Source organism: Lagopus muta, chromosome 2, assembly GCF_023343835.1.
Source record: "Lagopus muta isolate bLagMut1 chromosome 2, bLagMut1 primary, whole genome shotgun sequence".
Classification (NCBI taxonomy): domain Eukaryota; kingdom Metazoa; phylum Chordata; class Aves; order Galliformes; family Phasianidae; genus Lagopus; species Lagopus muta.
In genome coordinates, this window is record NC_064434.1 from 41,638,060 (window position 1) to 41,659,862 (window position 21,803).

Consider the following 21,803-nt stretch of genomic DNA (forward strand, 5'->3'; position numbering starts at 1 on the left):
GAAAGAATCTTTAATTTTATTTCAATATTGCTTCTTTAATTGTATGGAAAGGCATGCTATACAGAACAGTGAAAACCTATCTAAAGGCAATACATGCCACATTTTAAGAGCAAACAAAGGATAAGAACAGCATGTCTGCACAAATTTTTAATTTAGCAAAAGATTCTCAGAACAAAATTTGCATTTAACAGGGTTAGCTCAAAACATTTCAAAATCTGAGTTTTGGTCTAACTCTGGGATTTTTCGTTAGAAAAAGGACTTATTTTTGGCACAGTCACAAGAACCTGTGATGTGAGCCCCTGTAGACAGCAGCCACTCAGCAGCTTGGCAGGAGAAGGGCACACATGCTAATCCCCAGCAGCACTCAGCATCAGCTGCATCAACTTTCCGTGGCACACACTGAACAAGTTTCATTAAGCTATCCCAAAGAACAGCTTTTCAACTACTGAAATAGTCCAGTGGTGGAGGAGAAAGTGAAGTCTTCAAATTCAAGCTGGCAGAAAACAATTGTACCATTAGTGCATAAGTAAAAAGATTGGAAGACTTAGGCTGGTACACCAGCAAAGTAACCCTGCATCTAGGTGAGGGAGGTCAGCCAAGTTAATGTGAAGTTATCCTCCTTGCTGACCTCTGGAACGTGAATGATTGCATTAGCCTGGTCTTTAAATTAATTGCTGAAGGTTAATATTTGTTAGTAATAAATAAAGTAAAAGGAATGAATTCATAAGGAGTAATTATAGGGACAATTTTCAGATTTGGAACATTTCTTGGGTGACCCAACCTTGGCAGCCAAAGGCATCTGTAAGCTCTTACACTACTCTCCATAATGAATCACTGTCTCTGAGGTAGACAGAGCTCTTAACAGGTCATGAGCTACTAGAGAAGCAGCATCTCCAGTCTTGTTACTCTTAACAGTAACAGCTCTGCACGTAAGCTCAAAGAGTTACCCAATTTGTTGGTAAGTATTTACTGCACATGTAGCTCCTGGGGATAGTTCAGAGGTGAGATGGAAACATCTCAAGACTATGGAGAAACAACAAATACAGCTTTGGTGTAAGCCAGGAATCCCCCTTCCTCAAGTCTACTTCTTTTACTAACCATATAATTTTGACAGAGTATTTAATATAAACAATACAAACAGAAGAACCCAGGGAAGTAGGCCAGGCCATCACTTCCAAGCAGATATCCCTAGAGCTCATCCATGGCTTACCATATTTTTTAATACAAAATGATTCTACCTGAGTCATTTGAATTTAGCCAAAAAAAAAAATATTCAGGAAAACAAAGGAGCTTCTTAGAAAATAAATCCCATTTCCCTACTGCTAACTACTAGATTAAGACACTGTAAAGCCTGACATCACTTCAGTGCCATCTTATACTGAAAGAATGCTTACAGCTAAACCCATCCAGACATGTTGATCCTTAGCATTATCAATGGAGAATGAAACAGAAAGACTCACATTCTTGAGCAGGAGAGATATTTTCCACCTGGACCTTATCTGTGATAGAGAATTCAAGATTCTTCACATTTCTTCATTCATTCCCCATGCTCAAAAGCACATGTGTGCCTAGGGTATATTAAATAAAATATCTTAGGCACCTTGTGCAAAATTTTTTCTGTCCTCTAAAATGTCAGCAGACACTCATGCAAGGAAAAGCTTGCCACAGATCAAGTGTTACTGGAACAAATTAAAACCTAATTAAAACCAACCGCATAGTATCACTGCAAGACCAGAAATTTCCTCTAAGCAAGACACAAATACCAAAATGTCTGGTTCAGATGACAGCACGTCTACAATTTACACTCAGCAATAACAGACTTCAGCCAAGAGCTCATTTACCTGCTTCTGCTGTTTGGTGATCAAAGAAGGGAACCTTGGAGGACAATCAAGGACAAGAAAAATACAGTATACATGGTCCATTTTACTCTCCCCTCTCCAAGGAGAAGGTGGTGAGCCACTGTAAGAAGAACAAAAACACTTTCTGGGTGTTTTTCTGGAGCACTGCTTTGGTTTTCAGTGTTTGGCAAAGCACAGAAATTAGTGAGCAAGCTGGCCAAATATTTTATTCTTCACAGTGAACACTGAACTCCCACTAAGATTTGCAAGGTGCAAATGGAGTTTACAAAACACATTAGTAGAGCTACCCATGCTCTAATATCCGATTTTTAAAGTGTAAATGTTAACTTACAATCAAATTAACTTCTGCTAAAAAAAAACAAAACAAAACAAAACAAAACAAAACAAAACAAAACAAAAATACAGCTAAAAGCCAAGTGCCGAGACAGAGTTATTCCTCCTGCTGAGCTCCAAGGCTCTTACCCCAGGTCCTGATTCAGCTAAGTGCCTACATGCAGGCAGAAAGCCCAAAGCACTCAGCTGGAGCTGTCAGCTGACTTCCCAGACTATGATTCACTGTCCTGTTTGTTCAACCCGTTATATTCCTGGCCACAAGCTAAAGAAAAAGATTCTATTAGACTGCATGAAGCAAGCCAGTTGAATATTTCACTCTGTTTTACCTCTTAGGTGAAGCTGATAGCAAAATAAAGATGAAAAATAGTGAAGACTTTAACAACATATATATATATATTTATAATATGCCACTGCAGAGAAAAGTTAATGACCACCTCTCAAAACAGCAGCGTTAGGTAGCCCAGACCCTAGAAGGCTTCCTACACCAATAGTAGTGCAGGCGTGATAGTCCACTAAGCAAGTTCCCTACAGAGTATTATAAACCCCTTCATGTGTGGGAAGAGGTGGATCTTACAAGCTGTGAGCTCTTCATATTCACTTTGTGATCCCCAAAGTGCAGTACCTGAGGCAGGATAATTCTGAATGTGTTGAGGTGTGAAGAGAGCAACTGCAAGTGCCATCGAAGTAAGGCAAATGTTTCTGTGTGATGATGGAGAAACAGAGGCCCTTACGTGGCTTAATCAGGGACTGACTGATGCAAAGAAGCCCAACTCGTATCTTAATACTAAGACATCCTATGAGACAGCATAGCAAAGGAACTGCTCAAAGCAGAGATAAAGAAACACATTTGCAAGAAATGGATAAACATGTCATTAACTGTTATGGAGAGAAGTTGCTTTTATTCATTCATGCTACTACTGGAAAAAAAATCAGGGAACTGCTTTCTTTTCAGCAGTCCTTTGAAGAAAGAGAGCACAACAGTTCATGAGCCTGATAAAACCATTTGAAAAAGAGGACCAGGAAGAAAAAAGTTGCTCTACATAAGAATCACCAAAATAAAGACAAATTTTGATGGCATTCCTTAATTCCTTAATTATTTGAAGGAATAGCAATGTTGTATGGTTGCAAATCACTGTAACTAAGTAAATCTGAAATCAATATTAACTCCAAAACCACAAAAAAAAATTACTAAACGATGAAACAGTGAGCTTTTAAATAGGTGCAAAGAATTTTTTTCCTTAACATCAAAAATTTGTTTTGGGAAAAAAGAAAAAAGAGGCCAACCAGCAATTCTCCCAATCCAGAAAGCTGCTATAAAGCTTTCAGAGAAAATGGAAGAAGTAAGCTTGCCTCAGGGACAGGCAGACTTTAACTGAATCCTCTCTGTTCTGGGATCTGCAAGAATGCTTCTTCTGTGGTAATATTCAATTCTCTTCAACTGCATGTCCCATTCTGCTCAAACCTCCCATTCCTACCCACACTTTTGAAACAACTTGTTCCACATTCTGGCTAATTTCCCCCAAAGCACATGTCCTATTTGCTTGCTTTCTCTGTCTCCTCAGCTCTGCATTCAAACTGCATTTTTTTCTTATTTCCGTCTTCCCTTGATGGCAGCAGTGGGAAAAATGAAAAACACCAGTAAATCTGTAACTTCACCATCCAGCCAGAGTAGCTCTCACTGATGTATTTCAGTGCTTCCAAGAGAAGCAGCTTCAAGAAAGGTCATACTCTCTTCCTCCCAACAAGTTTGCCTACATCACAGCTAGAAGACTGGAAAGGACGGGGTTTGCTCAATCTAAGAAAAAAACAGCTTATAAAACTAATAAAATCCTTCTTTTTGGGTGATATGGGGTGTAGGGAAGTATTCAAATTTAGGATTTTGTTTTTCAAAGTATTACCAAAAATATTTTAAGTAAGTCGCCTACAGGTACATAGTCTTTTTCCTCCTCTACAACTAATGCTACTTTCCTAAGAACAGAAGCATACAGGAACAAAAAAATCAGTGAGATGAATAGCCATCATGAGAAGATTTAGACCAAAGGCCTGTGATGAGCTCTAAGTTATTCAGATCAGGATCACAGAATCACAGGAGTCAAAAGGGACCTCATGAGAATACTGAGTCCAATTCCTCCACTAAAGCAAGTACCCTACAATAGGTCACACAGATAGGCATCCAGACAGGCCTTGATTATCTCTGCAGATGGAGACTCCACAACCTCTCTGGGAATCTGTTTCAGTGTTTTGTCACTTTTACCATAAGGAAGGTATTCTGCATGTTTGTATGTAACTTCTTATGTTCAAGTTTTAGGCCATTACTCCTTGTCCTATCGGTACATGCCATCAAGAAGAACCTGGCCTCATCCATTGCCTCCCACCTTCCCTCTGATATTTATAGCAGTTAATCAGATCCCTCCTTAGTCTTTTTTTCCCTAGGCTGAACAGACACAGGTTACACAGTCTTTCCTCATATGGAAGATGCTTCAGGCCCTTTATAATCTTTGTGGCCCTCTGCTGGTCACCTTCCACAAGATCCCTGTCTTTTTTGAACTCAGGAGCCCAGAATTAGACATGGTATTTTAAATGTAGCCTCACCAGGGCAGAGTAGAGGGGGAGAATCACCTCCCTCAACATTCTGGCCCCACCCTTTTTCACACACCCCAGCATCCCATTGGGCTTCTTAACCACAAGGATACACTGCTGGTTCATGGCCAGCCTGTTGTCCACTTAGGACATCCAGGTCCTTCTCTGAAGAGCTTCTCTCCAGCAAGTCATCCCCTTGCCTGCACTGATGCATGCAGTTACTCCTCACCCAGGCGCAAGACTCTGTACTTGCTCTTGTTGAACCTTTCCTCTCTTCCCAACTCTCCAGCCTGTCCAGGTCTTATTGAATGGTAGCACAGCCTTCCAGTACATCAGCCATTCCTCCCAGCTTCGTATCATCAGCAAACTTGCTGAGGATGGGCTCTATCTCTTCACCCAGGTCATTAATGAAATTTTTGAACAAGATCAGATCCAGCACCAACTCCTGGGGAACACCACTAGTTACAGGCCTCTAATCAGACTGTGCAACACTGATGACAACCCTCTGAGCTCTTCTACTGATCTAAGTTGAGCAAAGTATGCAGCACATCTCAACACCTGCTTTGTCTATAGTAAAAAGGAGATGGAAAAAACAGCAGGAGAGAAGCAAAAAGACTATTTGCAAACAATAAGGCTCATTGGTCAGTTAATTTAATAAAAGAACTTCTGTAATTTCAACCTTAAACATAGCTATCTTGACCATATAGGAAAGTGCTAGAGGTGTTTGTTCGTTTAGAGAAAACTAAAGGAAGTTTAAGGAAACTGTAATGTACTTTCTACAATTAATACTCATTTTACAAGCTTATGCACAGCCTTCCACAAGTCCTTAAGCATTGGGGTTTTTATCTGGCACTGTTCAGAGAATGGCAGGAAGCTGATAAAATGCTCAGTGGAATTTGCCATTCATTTATCTGTCCTTCTGTGGCCTTCAGAATTTACAATTTTTATTTTGGGGGAGCTTTCAACAGTATAATTATATATGAAAAATCTTCCCATACCACACAAGCTCATATTATGGCTTATTAGAATTAAATGAGAAGAGAAAACTTTTCATTATACATTTCTCATTGTTATTCATTCATGCATTCTTCTAACAATACTGACTCAGACTTCTGTGTGTGTACTCTTAAGCTTCCACAAACAGTTTATCTTTTAGAGCTTCAACCACCAGCCAATGCTAATTAAAAGGAAAGAATAGTCCTTATTCCTGTACTCTAAATAGCAATTGATGAACTTCAGAGGCTCTGATTTTTATCAAAGCCCTCACCAAACTTTCATATGCAATTTTAAAAGCCTGTGCAAGCATAGAAAAAACAGCTTAATCTTAATATGTGGCCTTCAATACTCCAAAGGAAATCACCCTAGTTCAAATCTTTGAATTAAATGGGATTTGTCTCTAATTTTCAATCAAAACAGAGAAGTATAGAAATTAGATCTTCAACATTACAGATGTTTGAAATGATGACAAAATCTGTGGTGGATAGTTTTAGCATAACCATATCTACATACATTTACACTCATGCTGGAATGTCAGCCTGTAACCTTTGTTTATCTGCAAGTTATGACTTTGAGAAAACAAGAATTCTCGTCTCAGATGCTGTAACTAAAATATTGGTCTGGGTTTTTCAGCTCATGCCTACCTAATAAAAACATACACAGAAAGAAAAATCACTGAAAAACATTTATCCCAAAAATACTATGGAAGAGTTGGAAAAGAGCTCTAGAAGACAGGACATTTTTCAGCAAAGCAATCTGTTCACCAACACCAGCCTTATATTTTAAAGATTTGTGACTGTCCTTGTAAAATGTTTCATTGGTCATTTTATTTTGTCATAGAATAGTTTGGGTAAGAAGGGATCTCAAAGATCACCTAGTTCTAACTCCCCTGCCAAGGGCAGAGACCAGGATGCCCACAGGTTGGATGGGGCATCCATAGCTTCTCAGAGCAATCTGCTCTAGTGCATTACCACCCTCATAGCAAAGAATTCCTTTCTTAATCAAATCTAAATCTACCCTTTTTTAGTTTAAAGACTCTTCCTGCTGTTCTATCACTACAAAGTCACTTTCCATCTTTCCTATAGGTCTCCTTTAGGTGATGGGAAGTCACAGTAAGTTCTCCCTGGAGCCTTTTTTTCTCCAGGCTGAACAATCCCCATCTCAGCTTCTCATCACAAGAGGTGCTCCAGCTCTCTGATCATGGCCCTCTTCTGGACTCCAGCAGGTCCATGTCCTTCTTATGTAGTGGGCCTAAGATTTGACCATAGTACTCGAGGTGATAGGAATTATTCCTACCTTTCTAATTTCCTGTTTCTTTTATAGATAATTCAATCACAGCACATTTTCACAAAAAGTTCAGTGAAGAATGGTTGCATGTCTAAAATACACAAATCTGCCAGATTTAGAAGATCATTCAAAGACTACAATGGGGGGGAAGGAGACCTATCTCAGATCACTGTCCAATAGCTCATCCAAGATATAAACAGTTGTAGGAAACAGGATACAAACCTTACTTGTCAGTAAACAAATTGGTGACAATGCCGGAAAAAAATTATCTTTGGTCCAAAACAGCACTGACATCACTACTTGAGCTGCATCTGCTGAACCCACAAGATGGACAGGAAACAGAAAGAGTTTACGTTCTTACCAGTTTGCACATAACCAACTGGACTGTCATCCAAGTTACACTCCCATAGAAACTTTTTTCTTAAAACTAGGTAACATGATTAGCAAGGACTCAATCTTATATTTCTTTGTTTCGGATTATGTCAAGATCCCTTTTTATAGAAGATAAGGCTGATGTCTCTTATGACATTTTACTTATTTAGATTTATGTATTGACCTTACATTATCTGAAAGGACAGCCTGAAATGCCCTAGAAATTATAGCTCTAACTTGATTATTCTATGAGTTATTTCCTTTCTCCATGATATATATTATCCAGAGAAACCAGAGGCCAGCATAGGTCTTCACTTACTGCAGATTTTGCCTCCCTCTTTATGAAAGGGTCATCTGAACAGCATGCTGTGTTGGAATCCAATTTAAAGGCAAAATCATAGCTCAGATATGTCGATAAGATTTTGTCATATTTTCTTTGCTTTCCTTTATTCTTCCAGCATGTCAGTAGTAGATGTTGGACATCAAATTCATTGACATGAAATCAGAAACTGAAGAGAGGAGAACAGTTCTGCTTGTTCTAACTGCTGCTCCTAGTTTGCATTTCTTTTTTCTTTTCAGTAGCTTGGTCATAATCCTGTGGAATTTTCTTGGTGCTTTCCATAAGAATTGCAAGCAGAACTTCATCTTAGTCATTTGCAATGGCACTGTTCATCACAGAGTCAGATGTATATTTGTCTTCTTCAGTCCACTGTATTTATAATTATTACTAGTTTAAAGGACTACAGTAAATTTAAACTTCACTGTTAATTTACTGTGACTCTGCAATCATAATGTGTTCTCTTTCGATCACCATCATGCTAGTTACTGTACAAACAGAAATAGAAGACACAAAGTCCCTCTCCAAGTTCTTACAACACATAAAGCAGAATATAATCAACTGAAGCTAAACTTGACACCACTCACTTCATCCAGCTAGGCTTCCTTTAAAGCTAGAGCAGAGAGGCAGACTTCTACAGCAGGAAATTTAGACTTGGAACTTCATTTAGGGTCTTTGAGTTTCTCCGAACATCAAAGAATCATAAAATATGAGCCAGATATGTCTGTTACTTACACGTGGATTGTAGGACTAAAGTCTGAGGTATTTACCACTGCACGTTTTTTCCAATTTCTTACCTTTCATCTTTTTGTTCTCAAAACCCATTTGTTTTTCCACACAATTTTTTTTTCAAAGAAAAAGAAAGCAAGAAATTATTTCATCGATTCATGCAAGCAAATACATAGTTATGGAGCTTTGTGTGTTGGAAAGGACCTCCAGAAGGCACCTACTTCATCCTCTCGCTCAGAGAACACCTTTGTGTTACTTCAACATAGTTGCCCAGGCTTAAAGCAAGGATAATCAGCACGTTTTCTTCTCTGATATCTGTTCAGCAACAAAGCCAGGTATTAGGTAGTCACACTGTGTTTTCCCTAGGAACAAGCTATGAAAAGTCCCTCCTTTATTCTCATCAGCCCAACTCATCTACAAACTACAGTTCATAGTGGTAGCAGAGCAACTAATCCTGGAGTCATACAGAAAATGATACACAGTATCATTTTCTGAGCTAAATTAAAAAACAGACACAAAGAGAATATGGGAACACTGGTTTTGTTTCCACTCAGATCATTACAGTGAACCAGCTTTGAAATAGTTGCACTAGAAAGCTAGAGGGCTCATCTGTAGGTTGGAGACAGGAGCACAGAGCAACAGCTGACAAATTTAAATCAGTTTCACTACTGAAAACATGGAAGGCAACTCTGCTTTAGAACCAGAATTCACTTACTGCATCATTCTTACAGAATAAAAAAAAGAGCGTGGCCAGCAGGTCAAAGGAGGTGATCCTCCCCCTCTACTCTGCCCTGGTAAGACCTCATCTGGAGTACTGCTTCCAGTTCTGGGCTCCCCAGTACAAAAAAGACAGGGATCTCTTGGAAAGAGTCCAGCGGAGGGCCACGAAGATGGTGAAGGGCCTGGAACATCTCCCCTATGAAGAAAGGCTGAGTGAACTGGGTCTGTTCAGCCTTGAGAAAAGAAGACTGAGAGGGGACCTGATCCAGGTCTATAAATATCTAAGGTGTGGGGGGCAGAATGGCGAGGCTGGACTCTTTTCAGTGGTGAGTGGAAACAGGACAAGGGGAAATGGCTGGAAACTGCAGCATAGGAAGTTCCGCACAAACATGCGCAAGAACTTCTTCACAGTGAGGGTGACGGAGCACTGGAACAGGCTGCCCAGGGAGGTGGTGGAGTCTCCTTCTCTGGAGATGTTCAAGACCTGCCTGCATGCCTACCTGTGCGACCTGCTGTAGGGATCCTGCTTTGGCAGGGGGGTTGGACTCGATGATCTCAGGAGGTCCCTTCCAACCCCTACAATTCTGTGATTCTGTGATCACCTACAATAGTATTTCACTTTCTAGTAGGACTAGAAATATTGTCTGCGAAGAAACAAGTTTGGTGGAATAAAATGGGGAGATTCAGTGATCCACACTGCCATGTTATTCATGAAGAATACTTTAAAGCCAAATATTTGTTTTCTTTTACTCTAACAGGTAATATTATTCAAAAAGTTAATGCCTAAAAATTTCTTACCTTAGCTGCTTTTTATCTTTTTAAGTTGATAGAGTTCTAAACAAAGTAGTTTATTTCAGATAAACAGACCTGACATAAAGGATTTTTTTAATATACTTTTGAAATAACCGTATTTTTTGTTCTTATTTATTTTTTATTTTCTTATAATCAGATTCTTCAATTTTGAGAGGTCTACACAAACTAGAAAATATATATATTTGCCAACTTCTGGTTGGGCTTTCTGGATGATATAGCAGTACAAATAAACAAGCCTCACCCTAGAAAATTGTGCTTTTCTATTGGCATGCTTTTTCTTTCACCAGAAATTATGAGTAATTGTTATATGGAGACATCAAACATGAATTGCAGGGGCAGCAATAACAAAGAGGAGTCAGAGTTCATTCTAAAAACCTAAAATGCATATAGAGAAGAAGCACTGAGGAATTAGACAACTTCACATGTAATTTCTTTCAGTAATCTCTTACAATTCCAGATATCACCTACATTTAAGAAAAAAAAGAAGGAAAAAAAAAAAAAAACTTGAAGATAAAGACAAAATGGAAATTATGTTATAAATGTACTTCTTACTTATTGTAATGCAATCATTTGTCTTTGAATGTTGAAGTGAATTTTACAGTGTATATGGATCTAACACAGTCACTTGATTGTGATATACCTGTTAGAAAAATACATATTTTTTCAGATTGCATCTTTGTAACTTTGAACATGCTTGCCTCAGTTCAGTGGCTGGAAAGGTCTTCCCAACCTTTGCAGCATTGCTCCTTTGTTCACGACACATGGGAGTTCTTTCTGTTTCTAAAATTTTTTACTCCATCACTTTAGCAGATATTGCTAAGGTAAAAGTTGCAAAGAGGTAACATATCCGCTTGCTCTGTAGAACAATGTGTGAAAATCAAAACAAACTCTAGAAAATGATAAAGAGGAACATCAATAAACAGCACTGTGAATGCAATTTTCTTAAGCAAGTGGGTAAACAAGCTCAGGGAATTAGCAAGCTTGGCAACAGTGTTTGTTGTGCTGCTAGAATTGTCCTGTAATGAATTACAATGATTAGTACTACCTAAGTGGTTCAGTTTCACAGAATATTTTCCCAGCCTTTTGTCATTAATCTTACCTGGGTTTATTACTAGCACTGCCACTGGTGCTTGGGTAGCTAAACTCACTAATTTGCGATCTGAATTGGAATGCTCAGCATTCACTTCCTGTAGCAGAATGCACAGACTGAGGGTGCCACTTGTTCCTCATCTGGAAGAGAAGGGAAAGGAGGAGAGACTGTGAACTGTTAGGGTACTGAAATGTAAATTGAGGTTTAATATCCTCTGAGGAAACTGTTTCTTACACATCACAAGTAACGGAGTTGCTTAGTCAAATACTTGGATAAGAATGTGAATATTTCAGTATAAACAGTTGTTTCTAAGCATTATACTATTATAACCGCTTGCTCTTTTTAGTTTTATGTAAAAAAAATAATACTGTAAAGTACTTAGTATTTTATTCCCTTTTACAAACTTATTAATCACTAAATATTCTATGAGACAGAGCAAACAAAGCTTTGTGTCCCAAAGGCAAAAGCAAGTTTTCCTGTCCCTTTGCAGACAGTACTCATTAGTTCCAAGGAAAGAGGGGACTTCTTTTCCAGCTGCAGCCTCTGAGAAAGACAGCAACATGACTGATTGGCAGTGATAACTCAGGAAACAAATCATCTGTTTCATAATATTAAGCCTTAGAAAGAAAAAAAGATGAGTTCTGGGAGAAAATCCAGTGACCAGAAGAAAATGTGAGCTGTGCACTCACACAACAAACACAAGTACCTGAGTGATAGTTGTCAAAAAGAAGTGGAAAACAAACAAAACCTCACATTTTGCATACACGCATACACAGACATACACAATTTTGCCACAAATACAGCTGCAAATTTTATTGGGTGACAAATGAATTTTTTTGTTATCTTTAAAGTAAGAGAAGTTGAAGTATAGAGATCACAGTGAAAATAACTAAGTGATTTCTCAGCCAGTAACTTGCCTTGAATATGCATACATGTAAAAACACTACAGTCATTTGGGAAAGAAATACCAAGGACATATATCTAGACAGAGACATAAATCTTACATGACAAAACATAAATTATTCAAATTTGTATTTTCTTTCAAAGCAGGCAACAAAATCCCTGACTTTGAAAGCGTTCTGAATTATTTCAATTAATTAATGTTTGAATATCAACCATAAAGTTGTTTTTTGCATTATTACTTAGGAAGTCATTATACAGAGTTACAACTTGAACTTTCAAATGCAGTTAAATTTATGTATGATAAATACATTACAATCCAAGGAAACAACTGTATGGTGAAATATTGAATTAACAATTAAATGTTGCTTTTTACGTCTCTCACCAACTTAAATATAGTCTGTAACTTACACCCCTATGAACTTCTCTAGTATCAGAAACCAGATATTTCTCAGAAGACACAACAGGAACACCTCCTGGAATGCTGTAGCCCAGGAAGGTGCTATCCATTCATGGGGAGTGAATACCCAGCAAAGTCTCTCCCATCTCCTTATCCTTTGTGCTTCAGCTTTAACTTACCCTTTTCCTCCTACTGCCTTTGTTTCAAAAATTAGTTAAACCCCACCTGTAGGGTTAAATCCTCTCTCTGAAAGCTTGACACCAAAGTAGGACCTGTTTGGAAAGTTCATTCCACTCCTGAGCTCCAAAATGCTGACGGATCTTGATCACTAATGAAGTGTTACATGGAAAACTTTGTCTAAAGTATACCACTTTATATTAAAATTTGATTTCCCCAAAATACAATACTACCGAAATAATATTCAGTTTGAATCTTCTTGGAGGTCAGAAAGAGGGACAAGAGCCAGAGGATAGATTCATTCTTCCACCCTAATCTTTTCAATATGTCATTTTATTTCTACTGTAATAGCTTTTCATCGTACAACTGCCAAACTACTTCCTTCCACTGTAACTGAATCCAAATATCTTATTCACCTTAAGTGAAGATAGCAAGCTTTCTGGTTTGGACTGCTCTCACCCTCCAGGCAGCAGAAAACTACTCTCTTCTTATTCCTATTTTTCTGTTTCTTATTTTTCCTTCCTATTCAAAAAGCAGCCTATATATATATATATATATATATATATATATATATATTTTTTTTTTTTACTTCAGTGGCAAAGAAGAAACTGAGCACAGGGAGAAAAACCATGAATACACTAAGCTGTTTTTGCTGATCTGGACTTTACTTTCTTGTCCAGAGGTAGCTGCAGTCCTTATTACTGAATACTTATTACTGTGGTATTAAGCAGTCCTTATTATTCATAAATGATATGACAAAGGAAGCAGTGGTGCAGCAAGGGAGTTTGCTGCTATTATAAGCTATGCAGAGCACTGTGCAGTATGCAGTAAAATGACAGGTTAAATTCAACAGAGATAAATACAAAGCTATTGATGTGTATTCAGCAGTTCAACTTTGGACTCACTAAATCCACCAGACACAAAATGCCATTGCCAGCCTGTGTTGACCAGCAGTGATTGACTTTTTCCTTCAAAAGGAATGAATAAAAGAACAGAGAGGGCACATAATTCCTCCCTAAAACATTGTCCAGAAATTTGTAATTCAGTGCCTTCCCAAACACTGTCAGTATCCAGCCAATAAAAAGAAAATATTAGGGAAAAATTTTGGGAGCTTAGAAGCTATTATTTCATTCTATTTTAAATACTGAAGTAAAACACACATCTCTCAGTCAGTTCAACACCAGTGCTTGTATGGCCAGGCTGTCTTCTAAAATATTTTTATAAAATGTACAGATCCTATCCTTATGATCCTAGTGTAGCAATATAAGAATTCTAATACCTATAGGAACTATTTAGAAAAATATTGATTTGCATTTTATGTTAAATTCCAAGTACTTATTATTATTAAAAAAAAAAAAAAAAAAAAAAAAAGAGCTTAGGAAATATACTGCATGCCATTAAGTAAGCATTAATTAATTTAAAAAAATATTAATGTCTAAAATAAAATCAATTCTGGTAAAGTTAGGCTGTGTTACATGTAAAGGGAAAAAAAGAATAAATAAAGAAAAAAGTAGTTGTTCAAACTGTTACACTTAATGATTGGGTGCAGAAGAAATGAACAACTTCTCCAAAATAATTAGAAAGATATTAGAAAATAACTAATTTCTTAGTTGGATGCCTCACATGGTAGAGGAATACAAATTGCCAGGTTTCTCATTTGACTACAAATACTGGGAAGAAGGTTTCAAAGTGTAAAAGTTATCAGTGGTTGCATTCATAGAGATAAAATATAAATCAGTAAGAACATTTAACATTTTATTTCATATAGGGCAAAGAAAGAATAATTTCTACACTCTGGTGACGTTTGCTTGAGCTAAATGCTGGGACAATCCCATTTTATTTATTTGCACAGGTTTTGGCAGAAAGCACATTTTACACTTGCTTTTCAAAGCATTCATACTGGTGTATTTCAAGCTTCACAATTCTTTTAGGGGCCAAGCAGGAAACAATATTTCCTCTCAACTTGCAAGCAGTCACAAACACATGAGACTATTTGGAAGACTTAGTTGCCTGGCCACTGCAAAACATTTCCCAGCCCTTATGTGACAGCAACTAATGCTCACAGAACCATACACAACTCTCTGCCACCCCAAGCTCAGTGGTGGCTGATTTTGTCACATGCATTACTCACTGGGTACTACTACCAACTTACTTGGTAATGTCTTCGGAGATAAAGTTCTGCCACCAAACACTTCAAACAAAGTTTTCTCTGAAACAGCTCCCTTTGCAATTGGATTGGGAGGAACACCTGATAGATAGGAGCAGAGCAGCTGCCACAAGCAGTCATGGCAGTGGCCCACCTGGGTCAATGCTCTGACAGCAGCCGTTCCCCAGGGCAGAGGTGTCTCTCCATCGTCATACATTAGTTTGCTTTCAGATACAGAGTTCGCATGTCTTTGTCAGTGAGACGCTGGCTTGCCTTAAGTGTGTCAGTCAGGATCTGTAAGCTCATGAGGTTGCACCTCCCATCATGACTGCAGTGTCCCCAGGGGCTGTAGCTGCAGCAATGCTTTTTCATAGCATTATTATTAGTAACCCCAGCAGACCTCAAATAGGACAGGAATCCTATTGTCCTAACACTGTATAACACTTTTTGAAAGGTACTCTACACCCAGAAGCACTTATGCCATAAAGTAGTTAGATAAACGAGGGGGAGGAGGGTAATAGAGTTCCAGATCCTTGACCAAAAGCACTTTAGATTTCACTAAAAACAATCATAGTAAAATAAAATCCATATCCCTGATGTTCAGCAAAGTGTCTGAGGCTGAGTATTCCCAAGAGCATTTCTCTCTACTCAAGGTAATATTTTACACTGCCTATGATTTTTTTTATACTTTCCTTAAGTTCCTATTGTTGCAGTAATAAATCTCATCTTTTATCTTTAATATGTATAGATCAAATACGTCCTAATAATATCAATGCTTTAATAGAATGAAGTGGATTAGTAAACATGGCTCATCTTTAAATTTACTATGGAATATCTCAGTGAGCAAAACTCTTCCTGATATGTGATACCAGAAAAAAAATTTCATTTCTAATGCCTTATTTTCAAAGGCACAATCCAAATACACAATTCAAAATCAACAGACACTTCTTCCTTGAACCAGACTGTTGAATGATGGTAAAACATGGCCCCAGAAAAGGAGAAATTTATCCTAATACCTTCTTTGACGTAAAGAGAATACGTGGAAGAAAAAAATGCTAAATTTCTGCTATGGTGACCAACACCAGCCTACAGAGATTGTGGAAATATAAATATACATCTGTGAGAGTATTAAATAACATTTTATAGCATTTAGAGAGAAGATTTGGGCTTCAGAGAAGTGGTTATAAAAGCTAGCGATGTGCATGTATAACGTTTCAATCAGAAAAAAAAAATGGAGCAGAATACAGAGTATCCCCATTCAGCTTTTGGATGGTGATCAGTATGGGGTATTTGCCTCAATGTGATTGCAATGTGCAATGGTCAACAGCCAAAAACTGCAGGCAGAATTGCAACCTTTGTTCACTATAATTACCAAGTTAACAGGTGTACCATAACTGTAGGAGGTTTTTGTGAGAGATAACATCTTCCTCAAGGGTTAAAAAAATGAAATAAATTGGTTCAAGTCACCCCAACAAGCAAACATTCCCATACTTGAATTTTTCCACTAATATCTATATACTATATCCATATATCCTGAAACTACTTGGGGATAAAAAAAAAAAAAAAAAAAAAAATCACCCTATGAAGGGATCTTTCTCCCTTGCTGTGAAGGGATCTTGGATGACCAAGATTAAATACATAATTTCTAGGCAGCTAAAGCCAACGTAAAAGCAATCCCATCTTAAGGAGCTGTCCTTAGGTCCCTTTGCTACACCTGAAGGGCGAGGAAACTCAGGGTTCGTGTTTCTGCCGCTGACTACATGCATCCCTCAGGCAATTGCAATGCAACAAGTAAAATGTTGCATGGGAACAAGTAAAATGGCATGGGAATCTCACATGGAAATCTGGGAGTTCCTCAGAAATAGTCCTGGATATCATTTCTTCTGCATACTGATGTCATAGCATGTAGAGATGTGTTTGGACCAGGCAAGCTTCCACTCACTTTAATTTCCCTGTTTTGGGTCCTGTTGCTGTGGATGTTTGGCAGAACCAGCCAAACAAGCGCCTTCTCAGGACAAGCCCAAGTACAGCACAGACACTGTACCTGCAGACATGCAGGTGCTACAGGTGCATCTCCCAGCAACTGCCCAAAATAACAAAACACAATTCTCATCAGAAGGATATAACAATTTTTTCCATGTTTTTTCAAGCTCACATCTTTTGTACGGATAAAACAGGCACAAATTCAGTACAGCCAAACACTGATTTACTGTCACCCTTCTCATTTTACCACCTTAATAAAACATCCAGAAAATGAGAATGGATGAATATAAAATTATTGCTGATAATAAAACAGAGTCCAAAGATGCATTCTCCCCATATTATTACTCTATGACAGTCCCAAGCACTAAAACTGCTATTGAACATCACTTACAGTTTGTTTGACTGTGGTAAAGAACCACCACACTTATCCAGCTTTTTCCAGGGACAAGCAGCAATCAGTTGATGTGCAAAGTAACCCAAGGTGTACCCTATAGCTCATCATGGGACACTGCGTTACAAATTCAGTCAATATCTGTATTTCCACATTCTGTCATAATTTTTAATATTCTGAAAACGAGAAGCAGATTCTCAATACACGCATGTCAAAACAAGAAACCTGACAATGAAGTTACAACAACAACAACAAAGTGGAAAAGAAATTTAGCAGCATAATGCTGAGGATAATTTTAGAGGCAACACCAACTACCAAAGGGCTCCTCTGACAAATCCTCTCTACTCTGTGCTGTGTATAGGCACTCTCTTACGTCTTCTTGACCCAGGCAACAAAACTACAGAACTGTGATATTTGCTGAATAAAGTCCATATCCTCCTGACTGCTTCCTCTCCCTCCACCTGACCCGGGCCATACTTCCCAGGCATTCAGGTACTTGTGAGGTGCCACTTTGATTTATCCAAACATATCTAGGGGTAAGACAGATGCTTAAATAAGTACACTGCACATATTTAAAGAATGCCACTGGAATGGCACTCAGTTTTCTCTGTCTTTTTAACATGAGTTATGCAGTGATGAAAACAACCAAACCAGATTAAAAATGCTGAAGATGAAATGTTTAAAAATAACAACTCCGTTCACACAGGAATGCTACAATAGTTCTAGATTTGCCACTTCAGGAGAAAGAGCAAAATTTTCTTTCTTGTTTTGCCACAGTAAGACATTAGTGACATTTAGAACAAATGATCACTCCTGAAGAAGGCAGTTATGTTACAATACAGTTTACAACATGGAGATTTATTTTGGCTTGAGGCAAAGTTAAGATTAAAGAGATGGTGCCGCTAAGACTACAAAGGCTCATAAAACACTAAGCCATTATCATGACCTTAATATAGAACTTAGGATTCAAGACATCAGTGGTCATAATAGTCTTATATTCATTTAAAATTCAGCTACAGTTTGTCACAGTCCCTTTTAGTTTCCATCTAAACTACCCTGAACTTTAGCTGCACAAAGTATTTATTATTTCTTTATTAGCTGCAAAATTCACAAGGTCCAAAGGTGGGAAGCATCAAGTCCCTGAGAAATTCGAAAAGCAACTGCAATATTATCCAGGCTGTCCTCTTGTGCTGCCTTTTTACTGTAGAAGGTCAATTTACAACATAATAGAAAACAGAATTACTACAATTTCAGGCTTGCCATGCAGAAATACATTTGCAGAGCACTGAAGACTGAGACAAATTTTCACACTACAACCTTGCAGTCATTAATAAAGAAGATTGTGGTCTATGTTTGTAGACGTGTGTTGCTCTTAAAAAATATCAAATCAGCTTTTCCTTGAGGATGGAGGGAGAGAAATGGTTTTGTCTTCAAAAGCTGTGGGTTCTGAGTCTGTAAAAAGCATTGTGTTAGAAAAGATAAACTTTTGCATCTTCTGTTTGAAGGTCACCTTCAGTGTGGTAATTATCATATTGTAATGATTTGAGTGTTCCAGACTGAACCCTCAATTCACCTCCTGCAAACATAAGGATTGTTTTTATAGGGTAAAACTACACAGGCAAAATAAATGCTAGTCTTTTGAAAGCAGAATTACGCAAACTGTAGTACAAATATAATCAACAACAAAAGTTCTGAGAATCCTGAGAATCCCTGACCACACAGGTTAATCACCTCCATTCTAAGGCACCTGGGAAAAGGGATTTCCCTTCCCTCCCCCTAAAAGCACCACTTCCCAATGCCTTCTAGTCATTCTGTAGGCTGAAATTTGGACAAACAGATAATTTGTGAGTGTGTCACCTGCTCTCTATTCAAATTAAGTGAAAGAAAAAAAACGTCACTTTAGCTTCAGCTGAAACAACAGAAAACTGCCCATGGGTTAGATCACAAGCATACCCAGATCACACAGAGTTTGCGATAAATACAAGGGCAGGGAGCTCAAACAATTGCAAAATTTCACTCACTGTTGAAGCAGTTTGTGATTTGGTCTCTACTTCATCCAAACAGAACACAGCTGACAAAAACAGCAGCCTGCAAACCACTTCTGCAGGAAGTACCATGTCTTACCATGTGGTGACTGATTATACAGCCCCAGTGATACTGAATGGATTGGTAGAAGACAAAGGACAAGCACAAGGCTGGAACTGCAGGCAAAAGAACTATCTTTTGCTGTTTACAACCAGGGAAACAACTTACAACAAAGAACAGGGGGCTTTCCCTGACTTATTATGTCTGTTGGATGATGGCTCCAGGGGAAAAAACTCTCATGCCTCTGGGAAGAAAAAAGAAAAAAAAAAAAAAAAAGACAAAAAGAACAAAAGGAATAATGAAATAATGTTATTCCTCATTCTGTATCAGAAGGACCTGGGCAAGATTTTCTGATCTTACAAAATCTCCTATTTCCATCATCATGACATAAACATGAATTTGATTAAAAATAAAGAAATAAGTAAAATTGTTTATGCAATCACACTTTTATCTCTTCCCCTCACTTCCATGCACTGAGAGCTGGGAGGAAAAAGAAAGAGGTTATCTATTTCAGAAAGAGTTCTTAACCAATGTAAATCACACCATGGATTTTTTATCATTTGAAAATTTCCAATACAAAAGAATATGCTATTATTTCAGAAATTATGGTGAAGTTGCACTGTTATTACAGCCATTGAGCAAACAGAATAAATTAATGCAGCTCAATGTCAGCTATGAAATAGAAGATGTTAGAGTTTTTGCATTTGAATTTATCTCAGACAGTATGTTGCCTGTCATGACAATCATTTAAAAATAGTATTTATGAAATAGAGGCAAGATAAACTATTCACTACAAAATCCTCTGGATATCCAGCAATCTAAATGAGAAGAACAAAAATTAAGTGATGGAGAGAACAAATTTTGATGGCGGTTTTACCTGGAAATGACTACGAGATCTTCAGTGACATAACGGTCTTTCATCTGGCAGCAATACCTGAAGTACATTCAAGCACACTTTAATTCTGCACGTTTCCAAAATTTGAACTTCCTAGAGAACAGGCTTTGTTAACTGACCTTTTCTATCCTATTTTCAGGGTTATATTTAGTCCTGTAAGTCAGTCATAATAAGAGTCTTATACAACAATAGCATATGTCAAATTTCTCACTGGATACGTGTAAGAGTAAACAACACAACAGTGAGTGTAGTTTTATACCTGCTTCAACATTGTAATCCTCCCATAAGACCTACTGTCACTTTATATGAATGCCCAGATTTCGGAAAAAAAATTATTCCAAAGGACTTGCAAATCTGCATGTCTTTTTAACCAAGTGATGAATCAGACCAATGAAACCATCACTGAAACAGTCCATCCTCTAAGAGGAAGCTTTAATCAAATTAAATATATGTCATATGTAAAACTAAGATTTTTCCAGCAGTGTGCCCTTGTGGCCAAGAGGGCCGATGACATTCTGGGATGCATTAAAAGGAGCGTGGCCAGCAGGTCGAGGGAGGTGATCCTCCCCCTCTACTCTGCCCTGGTAAGGCCTCATCTGGAGTACTGCGTCCAATTCTGGGCTCCCCAGTACAAAAAAGACAGGGACCTCTTGGAAAGAGTCCAGCGGAGGGCCACGAAGATGGTGAAGGGCCTGGAGCATCTCTCCTATGAAGAAAGGCTGAGTGAGCTGGGTCTGTTCAGCCTTGAGAAAAGAAGACTGAGAGGGGACCTGATCCAGGTCTCTAAACATTTAAGGTGTGGGGGGCAGAATGGCAAGGCCGGACTCTTTTCAGTGGTGAGTGGAGACAGGCCAAGGGGAAACGGCTGGAAACTGCAGCATAGGAAGTTCCGCACAAATGTGCGCAAGAACTTCTTTACAGTGAGGTGACGGAGCACTGGAACAGGCTGCCCAGGGAGGTGGTGGAGTCTCCTTCTCTGGAGATGTTCAAGACCTGCCGGCATGCCTACCTGTGCGACCTACTGTAGGGAACCTGCTTTGGAAGGGGGTTGGACTCGATGATCTCTGGAGGTCCCTTCCAACCCCTATGATTCTGTGATTCTGTGATTTTAATCTGCATTAACAAGATTTCACTAATCTTCTGGCTGTATATGTAGGCAATCTTGGTAACCTGAAGGTACGACATGTAGGAAATCCCCGCGGATTCAGTTGCCTTACACACAAGATGATCATAGGATCTTAGTTGCTGTCACTTTTTGCAGTATGCAGATCTCTGTGTCTGATAACACCTCCCACTTACTTTAGTGGCTGTTTTTGCTACCTCAGTTGCTACATCCTTTCCTTTAAATTTCCAAGGACATTGGCTTTCTTTAGCTCTTTTTGTTCTACTTAGGGAGTTTTAAATCATTCTGTGTCGCCTACTCTTCCCATTACTTTTAATGGTTTGGTCTTTGGTTACTCATGCAAATGTATTGCCAGCTACAGACTACTCAGCCTAAACCACTTTCCCTAATGGCGCTCTTAGGATAAAGGTGGCAGCCATCCAAATCGAGGTCTGATATGTGCTGATACCAGTCAGCACCTCCAGGGATGCAATCAGTATCAGAGCTAATGTTCTTTCTGGTTTACAGCCTTGATCAGCACAAGAAACATGTGCATGGTCTTAGCTGTTTGGGATAGTCGTTAGTTTGGCACTTCTTATCACTCAGCC